Source organism: Ipomoea nil, unplaced genomic scaffold (genome assembly GCF_001879475.1).
Source record: "Ipomoea nil cultivar Tokyo-kokei standard unplaced genomic scaffold, Asagao_1.1 scaffold2144, whole genome shotgun sequence".
In the NCBI taxonomy this organism is placed as follows: Eukaryota; Viridiplantae; Streptophyta; class Magnoliopsida; order Solanales; family Convolvulaceae; genus Ipomoea; species Ipomoea nil.
The window spans coordinates 3857267-3870040 of record NW_017618572.1 but is presented as its reverse complement, the minus strand read 5'-3'; positions in this window follow the sequence as shown (position 1 = coordinate 3870040).

The window sequence follows — 12774 nt, the reverse complement described above, 5'->3', positions numbered from 1 at the left end:
ATAAAATTACTAAATTTCTCTTCCTTACCCTTAAAGGTTAAGAAACCACTTTAGTCTTTGGATAAACATCTCATTTGAAAGAAGAAAAGGGGAGTGGACTAGAGAGATAGGGGAAAGAAAAATCTTGAAGCTTTGATCGCCACTTTTTTCAAGCTTAGGTCTCAAGTTATTGGAGTATTCTAGGTAAGTTTGACCTCCATATTTCATTCTTTTTGAGTTGGGTTTAACATTTGAGCCCTAAGATTGATGTTTGAAAATATTAGGAATTTTGACAAAGAGTATTTGAATGAGCTAAATAGCTAAGATTTGGGTGTTTTAGGTAAGTGATTTACTCTTCTATCCTTATTTTGCAAAACCCATATATAACCTATTTTGGAATCTCTACTTCTTTGAATAGCCATTTTAGGGTTAGTATGAGTTAAAAATATTTTGGGCTATGATATGTTTTTGGGTCTGAAAATGCTAAGCTATGTATTCTGGAGTCTGGACTGAAATTGTTTTTGGGTATGTTAGAACTGTGTTTTCGGAATGAAATGTTAAGCTAAATTTTGGACTGAAATTGTATCATGTATAGAGGTGGTGGGTTGGCAGGAGTGTTGTTGTGTAGGACTGTAGGTAGGCGGTTGTGGGTTCAATTGACTGGTATGTTTGATGCACGGTTGTGGATAACTGACACAGGGGCCTCTCATCACGTTACTAGTGATTCCACTCAGATGGCTGATGCAAAAGATATATTTCACTGCCATGTTGGTTTACACAACAGAAAAACAGTGGTTGCAACTCAAGAAGGCTCAGTTCGATTAACAGACAAAATTATTCTTAATCATGTTCTTTATGTTATGTCTTTAAGTTGCAATCTTATTTCCGTTTCTTAGTTAAATGATGATATGCAGAGTAGTGTCCACTTTAACTCTCATATGTGTGCTATACAAGACCAATCGAGGGAGATGATTGGAACAGGTGTTAGACGGGATGGACTTTACTACTTCAAGGGAACCAATTCAGTTCAACATCTTACAGTAAATGGTGTGACAACTTCAATCAATCTTTGGCATCAACGAATGGGTCATCCATCTGAAAAAGTGGTAAAGCTACTTCCCTTTGTTGGCATTGTGGGAAGTTTTAATAAAGCTTGTGAGGTTTGCTTTCGTGCTAAGCAACCTAGAGAAAAGTTTCCTTTGAGTAATAACAGAGCATCTCAAATATTTGAGAAAATACATTGTGATTTGTGGGGTCCTTACAAACATCAATCCTCTTATGGTGCACATTATTTCTTGACTATAATATATGATTATTCGCGAGCAGTTCGGATTTATTAGTTGGTTGATAAAACTGAGGTTCTCAAAATATTTTTGTATTTTGTGACTATGATTGATAGACAATTCTCTCAATCAATCAAAGTTGTTCAGAGTGACAACGATATTTAATTCCATTGCTTGCGTAATTTTTTTTCTGTCACTGGAATTATATTTCAAACTTCTTGTGTGGGAACTCCTCAACAAAATGGTAGGGTTGAGCGGAAACATAAACATATTCTCAATGTAGTGAGAGCTTTGCGATTCCAAGCCAGTTTGTCAATTTATTTTTGGGGAGAATGTGTTCTTGCGGCCACATATCTAATCAATCGGACACCAACACCATTGCTTGATAACAAAAGTTCCTATGAAATTCTTTTTGGTAGTCCTCCATCTTACAACACAATTCGTGTTTTTGGGAGCCTATGCTTTGCTCACAATTAAAAAGCAAAGGTGATAAATTTGCTAGTAAGAGTCGAAAGTGCATCTTTGTGGAATATCCGTTTTGGAAAAAGGGTTGGGAGCTATATGATCTTGAAACTAAAGAATTTTTTATTTCCGTGATGTGAAATTTTTTGAGGATGTTTTTCCCTTTCCCCGCGCGGATACAACTACCATTCCTCATGAAGAATTTTTTCACGAAGATTTTTCTGTAATCATTGATGAGGTGGAGTCCAGCTCCACAAACGAGCCAAACCCAAAACTTGAGCCAAGCTTTACACCCTAGGCAACCTCTCAACCAGAGTCAGACTCCAGACCCGAGTTCAACTCACAACCTGAACAACACACTAGTAATCTTGTTCTGAATAACCAAGATCAGAATGTTAAGACGGGTCGGGGTATGAGAAATAAAGTTCATTCAGTGTGGTTGCGCGGCTATGTTATTAATTCTACTGTTGTTAAAAGTCCATCGTCCGTCACACCGTCTCCACAGTCTCCCTCAGGTACTCCTTATCCTTTAGCACATTACATAAATTATGACAATTTTTCTCTACCATACAGAACTTTTATGGCATCAATTCTTTCTGAAAAAGAACCAAAATCTTTTAAGGAGGCGATGACACATAGCGGCTGGAAAGAATCTATGAAAAATGAAATTCGGGCCCTCGAAGACAATCAAACTTGGACTCTTGAACATCTCCCAGCTGGGAAAAAGGCTCTTGGGAGTCATTGTTGATAGGAATATTTTTGTAAGTTTTGATGAGCCAAATGTACTTTAGATCCCCTTAGATCTTAGGTCTTTTAGTGCAAGCATCATAAATCAGAATATCGAGTCAAAAGAAATCTACCATATGAAGAACAAAATTAATTTTGGTCCTACAAGTATTCATCCGGGAAAGAACCATAAAGGAATGGCGTTACAAAATGACTTGATGAGCTTAACGGCGAAATGGTAGAAGTCCTTACAAAAAACGATCATACCTGAGATTGATTCCCCCCAAGGACTTATTTTTTACAAGTCAAGAATTTGGACAAGCACAATGTTCTTAAGGAGCACGATGTGTACAAGCAAGATACAAGTCAAGAATTCGGACAAGCACAATATTCTTAAGGAGCACGATGTGTACAAGCAAGATGTGCCCAAGGAGCACGATGCCTAAGGAACACAATGTCTGAAAGGAGCACGATGTGTCGAAAGAAGCACAATGTGAACAAACACGATGTGTCCAAAGGAACACAATGTGACCAAATCAGAAAAGTACAATGTTCAAGTCAAACAAGCAAGAAGTGCCTAAGTCAAAGGAGCACAATGTGGCAAAGAAGCAAGATGATCTGAAAATGGATATATTCGAAGGAATTTATTTTGAATCAGCCCACATGTCACAAGAATCCAAAATTTCCTGAAGATATTGATCAGAACGGAAAAATATTTATGAAGACATGAATATAAAAACTTATCCTAGAAATAAATTCTATCAGAAGGATTTATTTCAAAAGATTCGTTGGAAATTCAAATTGACAACAAAAATAATATTTTAAGAAACAACTTGAAAATCAAGTTGAGATAAAATATTATTTTGTCAGGCAAGTTGACAATCAAATCAAAATTGAAGATCTACTGTTGTCAACAATATCAGGCCATGAAGATACAAATTTCAAATATCAAATTATCCCACTCCAACGGATAAATTTGGTTATCTATAAAAGGGCCATGAAGACTTAAAGAAAATATAGAGGTGAATACAAAAAGAAGATACACACGGATAAACAAGTGCAAGTGCTCAAATATTCTTTAGAGACTTAGTCTGAATAGTCTCAAAAATAGTTGGAGAGAGATACAATTACCTTTGTATTTGTAATTGTTAGAAGAGTATAGCTGTGTGCAAAATACTCTAGTGAGTGTAGCTGTGTGAGAAACACTCGGAGTTGCTAAGTGTAGCTATGTGCAAAATACTTGGTTGGCGTTGAGTATAGCTGTGTGCGAAATACTCGTAGTTGAGTTTAGCTGTGTGCGACACACTCGGAGTTGGGTGTAGCTGTGTGCAAGACATCTGGAAGAAGTGCTTGTGTAGCGCTTATTCACTATTGTAACTGTGTGTGGAAAATAGTGAATTACTCCTAAAAGTGAATGGAGTAAAGTGGACTATGAAGATTACGCCACTTCCGAACCACTATAAAAAGCCTCTCTCATTTACATACTGAACTTACATAATTCGCTCTATCTATCTATCTTATCCGACTAACCCGTTTACTATTCACAATCTATCTTAATCTTTCGGGTTTAGCATATTTTCACGTATGCATGTAACTCAAACTTTCCATGCTTAATATTTGAATTATTCTAAGCAAGTTTGACGTATTGCATGTAACGTTTATTGCACGATCGACGTGACACGAAATCTTATCTATAGTCTTGAATATTATTGTTAAATATTGAGTGAACCATCTCCTTTAAATATTCAAGATATTCATGTCATATTTACACCTCATCTGAGCTTTCATTCCACACGTGCATGTGATTCAAATTATTGATTGGGCATAACTCTTTACACTTATTTATTCCGTTGTGCATTTCAATTTGAATACTTGTTACTTAGAGTTGAAATTACCAAAGAGTTATTTATTATGAAAAAGTTTTAAAAGTATTCCTCCCCCCCCCCCCCCCCCTTCTCCACCCCTCTAGACTTTTACCACCCTATCGGGACCAACAATTGTGTAACACCCCTAATTTTTAAAACATTTAAATCCTATAAAATAAAGGCAAATCTATCATTATCCATCCAAACAAAGCGGAACTAACAACATGAGTATCGGGGTGCTATGCCACGTCTAGGTTTGAGAACCTAGACGCACAGGCTAAACTAACTGAACAAGCATAAACTATAATTAGTATTCATAATACAAGCTAAGGCTCACAGGCCATCTAACTAATACTAAACTATCTAAGCTAGGTCCTCGTATACATCTAGCGCACTATGGAGCTACTAATCTGCACCTGAAAAACATACGGTGTAACAACCGTCAGCGAATAATGCTGGTAACCCACTCCCACACGTTAAGTACAATATAGGTAGATATAAGAAACCATTTTGAAACCGTAATACGTATATAATCCTAAACAAACACTAGCTTTAAAACCAAGTTCAAGACTCCAGACACAACAACAGGTTCAGCATTATGAATCATTATAAAGATACTATCATGCGTCCTAACTCGCAGTTAAGATAATCACAAAGCTCGATAATAACAAACAATAACAACAAGAAGGAACAACAACACACAATAGCAACAACAACAACAATCGTATCACAACCCAGCCTTATACCAAGTTCCAACCTTTACTCATCTCCATCCTTATATCAGCTCCTACCTGTACCTCCAGACCACCCTTATAACACCACCCCCTTATCCCTCCGAGCAACTACATGCCCCCACCAACATACCTCCAACATACCACCGATCTGTTAGCACCGCAGTACCATTCACATGATCCGTGCCTCTAGCACCACTACTATAACACCCCCGAATTTACCAACATTTTAAAAACTTAAATTAAAGGAAACACTCTAATCATTAAACAAACGCAAAGCGGAAGCTAACATAATTCGGAAAGTGTTATGCCACACCTATACCAAAAGATAGGTGCACAGGCTACAACTAAAACCATGTTCAACAATCTAAGGCTCACAGGCCAACAAAACAGGAAAAGTCTAAGCAAAGGAAAACGGGAAGAGCTACACTATCTAGAGCCCACATCTAGCGCGCTCTTCGATCTAATCAAAACCTGTAAAGACAAGGGGTAACACCCGGTCAGCGAATAAAGCTGGTAACCCACCAATACGCGTTAAGTATCAATATATATACATAGATATAGTCAAAACCGTTTGGAACCGAGGAATACAGTATATAGCATTTGAAAACCAAGAGATGAGACAACAATCAACATACCACGCTCTCAATAAAGATTAAGACCAACAACTTCAACAAAGCAATAGAGACCACAATCAACAAGTAACAACCACAACTCTAGATGCAACCTACCATTCACAAGGTAGAGTTCATCATAGACATGCTCATAAGCAGGAAATACAACAATCACATAATGACAAGTTTCACGTTCCAAGTTCCAACCTTATGCCCGGTTCCAACCTCATGGCTACCCCCGGCCTTATAACTAGTTCCAACCATTACCTCCTAGTGTCACCCTGTACTTCTGAGTCCAACCTTATTCCGCCTGGGACTGTCGTCCCCCACCAATATTTACCACCAATCTCATAGTATTACCACCGATCTCTCAGTACACGAGGGTACCATTAAATAACACAATATTACCACCGATCTCGTGAGCAAAGCTCAAATAGTATTACCACCAATCTCATTCATAGTCACACATAGTCATCATCAAGAAGATTAAGGCTCATCAATAGCCCAATCAAGTATCAACAAAGGGTACAACGATTTGTACAAGATCACACCATAAGAATCAACCAAGAGATTTCAATAAAGACATGAAGCAATACTCAACAACAATGGACCACAATCCAATACCAATATGATTGGCAACACGAGTTGCCAACCCTCAACAAGAAGGAACAAACCATACATACTAGCATAACAACATCAAACTAGCATGCACATCAAACGGATAAACCAAAATGGCTCCAACGAACCTTGAAGACTCATATTAGTCCAATGAATCACAAGGTTGGACCCTTAGCACGATTCAAGACACCAAATCCTAACATGGATTCCTAACACATCGTTCTAGACATACGAAACATCAAGAAGACTCACAAAAGCTCAATAATCCAACAACGGGAGGTCAAAACATCAAATACCAAAAGGAAAGAACCACGGGGAAACAATTCCCCACATCAACATACACGTTCCCCGCGGGTGGGGCCACGGGTAGAGCCCTGCCCGTGGGGTACCACCCCACAAGCCACGTTCCCCGCGGGTGGGGCGGCGGTAGGCCACTGCCCGCCGTTCCGCCTGCGGGTACAACCCTGTACACCACATTTTCCCTTCGGGGAAATTCATCTCCAAGATCAAGTTCAAGTCCAAAACACCCAAAACCTCACACACAACAAAGATATGACATGAACCCAAGAATAGCTCAAAGAAAGGCATTCAAGATTCCAAAATACAAGCTCTAAACATGCATTATCACAAGATCATGCATCAAATCCCACAAATATACCAAGAATCATCAATAGAAGCCAATAATCATTCATAGCAATAGAAAATAGATTTTGTAGAGCATGGGTTACCTTTGTAGACCAAAAACCACTTCCATTTACACTCCTAAGCCTCTCCTTGAAGCTCTTCCTCACCAGGGGCTTCTCACCCAACCAAACTACAAAGGAACACCAAAATAAGATAAAGATACCTTAAAACTAACTAAAAACACTAAACAACTTAAGATCTTACCCTTCCCTATGCTAGGGAGGTAGAAAGGTGGAATCTTTAGGTGAATCCTTGCAAGGATAGAGAACTCTTCTTCTAGCTTGGAGAGAAAGCTAAGATTTCTTTAGAGAGAAGGTGGAGTGTTTATGACTTGGCTAGCAAGGGGAATGAGTGAGTGTCTTGCTAGGGAAAACTTGAGCATCAAAACATGTGTGAAAGGTCAACTTTACCCTTACTAAAGTTAGGAAGACAAAAGGGTTGAGGTACAAAGTATAAGGCAAAAGGTACACATGGTTGATTAAGGAGACTAGTCAAATTCTAGTCCTTCGACTATCAAATTTCAGGATTTTTAGACGGAAATTATCAAAGGAAAATTAGGATTAATTCCTCAATTAATCTCAATTAAGGGTTATATTTACGGGGTGTCACAACTACCAAGGGGTCAGCGCATATAGCTCTGACATGGCACCGTAGTGCTTATAACTTGATCAATGCCTTTAGCAAACTAATCAAGGTTGGTCTGTGCCTTCAACACGATAACCGAATGGTCTGTGCCTTTAACACGATAACCGAATGGTCTGTGCCTTTAACACAATGACCGGGCACTCGTTGTGCTAAACTCCAACAATTCTTTTCCACCAATCACATCCCTTTCTCATCGGGTACAATCAATCAGTCAACATGCACAACAACATAGTGGCCACCGCTCAACAACAATAACAATCAATACACATCAACACATAGCAAGGAACAATCAAAGGGAGAGCACAACAATCACATAGGCTACCCTCAACAAATGATATCAACATAAACACGCAACCCACAAGATACAGCCTAAGCTCAACTCCCCAAGCTAACGAGGCAACCACAAGACACCCACGGGATCATGCAAGTCTCATCTTAGGCCAACGGGATACTAACCTAACCCACATGCAATAACCACGACTCACAACTCCTAAAACGGTACCCGAAATGTCAAACGAGACACATAAACATTGTTGAATTTGGAGGATGGAATGGCCTGGCGGGTGGAGAATAACACCACCCGCCAGTTAGGCGGAAGCAATATGAAGAATCAGAAATGAGAGAATATATATATAAAACTAAGATGTTATAATATATTCTATATTCTCTGTTTCTAATACAGAAACACAGTACATATATATACACAAAGTCATAACTGTAAATAACTACCCATAACTTACACCTATTCATAAACAGACACAACCCTATAGATAAACCTATCTATTTAGTTTTCAACAAACATCAAATGGGGCACAACGGGGCACGGGGAAACACAAAACGAGACAAAACGTAGCAACACGCCGCCCCGTTCCAGCTGGTGTACGGCGGGTGGTCAACCACCTGCCGGCCACCCGCTGGGGGCGGCTTATGTACCTGCTGGTACACGGCGGGTGGTCAGCCACCCGCCGGCTACCCGTTGGTACATATACGTGTACTGGCGGGTGGTCAGGTGGGGGTTCATCCCCCCACCAACCCCCCGCTGGTACGATGGTAATCCGGCCTTTTTTCCTACTCAGAAATTCCCCAATTACACCCAAAACCAAGTCCGAACACATCCCAGTACACAATAACAACAATATAGACTTGAACCACAAGAATTAAGCCAAGAAACCAACACAAACAAATCCTAAATTCATGCTCCTAACATATCAAGATTCAAGAATCGATTCCTAAACATGCAAGAACAACAAGAATCACAAGAACATTAAGATCCCATCAAATAAGCTCTAATAACAAGCTCTAGACATGCCTAAACGCAAGAATACACATATTATCAATCACAACATCAAGATCATCAAGATTATCAAATAAACACAACATAAACCCTAGGCAAGGCTCTCTCAAGACTCAATCACAGAATCACACATACAATTATCAAAGGAGCTAATAAATAAGATATAGCAAGGATAGGTTTTGTAAGACATGGGTTACCTCATTCGCTTAGCAATCCAAAACACCGTCTAGTACCTGTGAACCAAATCGGGTTTTCACTAAATATCGAGCTAATAAAATAATTAAACCCTAAGGGATTCAAACCCAAAATCTCTCCTAACACCAAGAGTATCCTATCCAACTAAGCTAAACATCTCTTTGATAACCTTAAGCATCATTAATTAACAATAACTAGCCTTTGTTTTGTTAAAGGGTTAACAATTAACAAAACTAACCTAAATCCCTATTCCTAGATTTAAACCCTGTCCAAACTTATAATTAACCACATGCCTTGCCAACTAAGCTACACAACCTCTTGGTGATTTTACTAACAATAAACATATTTAATCCGAAGTGGTCAAGAATGACCAAAGTGATAACTTACCTTTGTCTTCTTCGATATGTTTCGTTCTGTTTGCCGAGAGACAACGGTGACTCCACGGGAACACCATCGTGTAACACCCCTAATTTTTAAATCATTTAAAGACCTATAAAATAAAGGCAGACTAACATTAATTATCCAAACAGAGCATAAACTAAACATAATTGTCAGGGTGTTATGCCACACCTAGGTTTGAGAACCTAGATGCACAGGCTAAGACTATCCAGGCAGGTGTAATCCATAAGTCGATAAACAAAATACAATCCACGGCGCGCAGGCCAGCTACTGTATCTAGGGCTAACTAGACTAAGACTACGTGTCCATCTAGCGCGCTCCTCTGCTAATGATCATCACCTGAAAAACATATTGTAGTAACCGTCAGCATATAATGCTTAGTAACCCACTCCCACGTGTTAAGTACGATAAATATAAATATAGGAAATCATTTTGAAACTGGAATACATATATAGTCTCAACAACACTAGCTTTAAACCAAAATCAAGACTTGAGACACAACAACAGACTCGACATTATAGAACAATCATAAAGACTAGCATGCGTCCTAAGAACACGATACAAGACATAATAGATGAATAAGCTCATAAATAGCAAATAGAGACAACAAAGGGATTCAAAGATAATCAATTAGCAAGTAATCATCAAGTCACACAAACCATCTTCCAACCTTATACCAAGTTCCAACCTTTTCACTCCACTTCATCCTTATTTCAGTTCCAACTTGTACCTCCAGGCCACCCTTATCCCTCCTTCCTTATTCCTTCGGAGCAACTACATGCCCCACTCCGTAACCACCAACAAGTCTACCAACATGGTAGCACCGAAGTGTCATTGCATGGTCCGTACCTCTAGTACCAATACCAAGGGGTTAGCGCATATAGCTCTAACATGACACCGCGACGCTTATACCCTGATCCAAGCCTTTAGCAGCAAGTCTAAGGGGTGGTCCGTGCCTTTAGCGCGATAACCGAGCACACGTTGTGCTTTCCGCCAACAATTCATTTCCACCAATCACAATCTCATCATCATCAGTCACATCAATCATTGCGCAATGACCACAATACCCATCATCATTTAATCAATCAATATATAATCAACAATAACAATCAAGACATAATAACAACGATACGTACTACACATAAATTCCTAGAACGGTATTCAAAACATCAAACGAGACTCATATAAGTCAAACGGGGTGCAACGGGACACAACTGGACACGAGGAAACATCAAAGGGGAAAAACACCACGCCACGCACCCACTTTCCAACTGGTGGGCGGTGGGTGGTGGACCACCCGCCGGCCACCGGCCTCGCTTCCAGCGGGTGGCCGGCGGCCAAGCCACCGCCCGCTGGAACGGGGTGTTCTGGGCAGCGGGTAGGTGCTGGGGATTCGTCCCCCTACCTACCCCCCCCCCCCCACTAGTACTATGGTAGAAATTCAGCTCGTGGTTCGTTCGTGGAACCCAAAACCATATCCAAACACGTTCTAACATGTAACAACAATATCACGGACTCAATTAACGAAGATTAAACCAAGAATCATTCCAAATACGTCCTAACACGATTCCTAAACATGCCAAGACTGAACATCAATCATATAACGGTCCAGGAGCATTCGGAACCTCAAGAACATCAAGAAATCTATATGCATAGCCCTAAAGACAAGTTCTAGGCTAGACTCAACACCCGATCATGCATAAACCCACCCAAATATACCAAGAACATCACAATACGAAATTCACGATGTAAACCCTAGGGACCAGCTCTAGACATAATTAAATGCAAGATTACACATATAATCAATCACAACATCAAGATCACCAAGATTATCAAATAAACACAATATAAATCCTAGGCAAGGCTCTATCAGGACTCAATCACAAAATCACACATACAATTATCAAAGGAGGCAATAAATAAGATATAGCAAGGAAAATAGGTTTTGTAAGACATGGGTTACCTCTTAGCCCTAATCAATATCATTGGCTACTAAGGTTCTTCTCTATGATCTCCCTCCAATGGATCTCCCTAGGTTCGGTGGTGGGGAATTCCTTTACTAGGTTTCCTCGGGGAATGTCTCGCGTGGTAGAATTAATTGTGGTAGGGTTTCTAATTGCTTTCTAATCCCTTATATATAGATTCAGGAGTCCTAACTAGAATCTAAATAGTAAAGGCCCACTTTCCCTATTCCTAATAAAATTAAAGACTTGGTTAAGGATAAGGGTCCATGATCCATTGTGGACCATACCAATTAATTAATGTGAATGCTAGTCCAATTAAATCCTTTTTAATTATACATTAACGAAATTAATTCCATAATTAGTCCGGATTCGGAGGCCGTAACACGGGGTGTTACAGTCGGTGTATCTGCTGCCACCAAGCCGGAGGGCTCCCTTCCAGCGCCACCGTTGACGAGGAGAAGGAAGCGGTTGTCGTGCGATTCCGTCGCCGAACTGTTTAAGTTGCCTACCGACGAACTGCTCTGTTTCTTGGTTTGTCGTGCTTCCTCCATTGTTGGAGACAAGGGAAGAAAGGGGGTTGGTGGTTGTCGTTGTTTGGTTGGAGAGGATAGAACGAGGGAGAGAGAGAGAGAGGGTGAGGGTGGTGGTGTGGTGAGGGTTCGCCGGCGATGTTTTGACGAAGAGGGAAAGATTGCCGGCAGGTTGTTTACGTAGGTATCCCTCTCTTCCGTATGCATGTATGTATGTATATATATATATATATATATATATATATATATATATATATATATATATATATATATATATATATATATATATATATATATATATATATATATATATATATTATTCTGATTAGGTTTCCTAAATGGGTTTGGGTTACGTAATACCTATTGAGCACATAGAATATAGATATATACTTATATATATATTGGGCTCAGGATTTGGGCATTTACTATTGTAGCTTATAAAATAACTAACCAAGGTCCATAGTAACATACTCAGGCTTAGGGTATTTAATATAGACAAGGGTCCATGGTCCTCCGTTGGCCACATTAATAAATTAAGGGATCCCGACCAGATTAAATCCTTTTTAACTACTCGTTAACGGGATTAATTTACATAATTAATCCCAGATCTGAAGATCGTAACACCGGGTGTTACACATTGGGTGTATCGAATAAAATCTAATTCAAATGGGTCGATTGAAAGACTCAAATCAAGATTAGTGGCTCTTCGTAATCATCAGGAAGAAGGCATCGATTACACCAAAACTTTTGTTCCTGTTGCCAAAATGACTATTGTTCGTGCACTT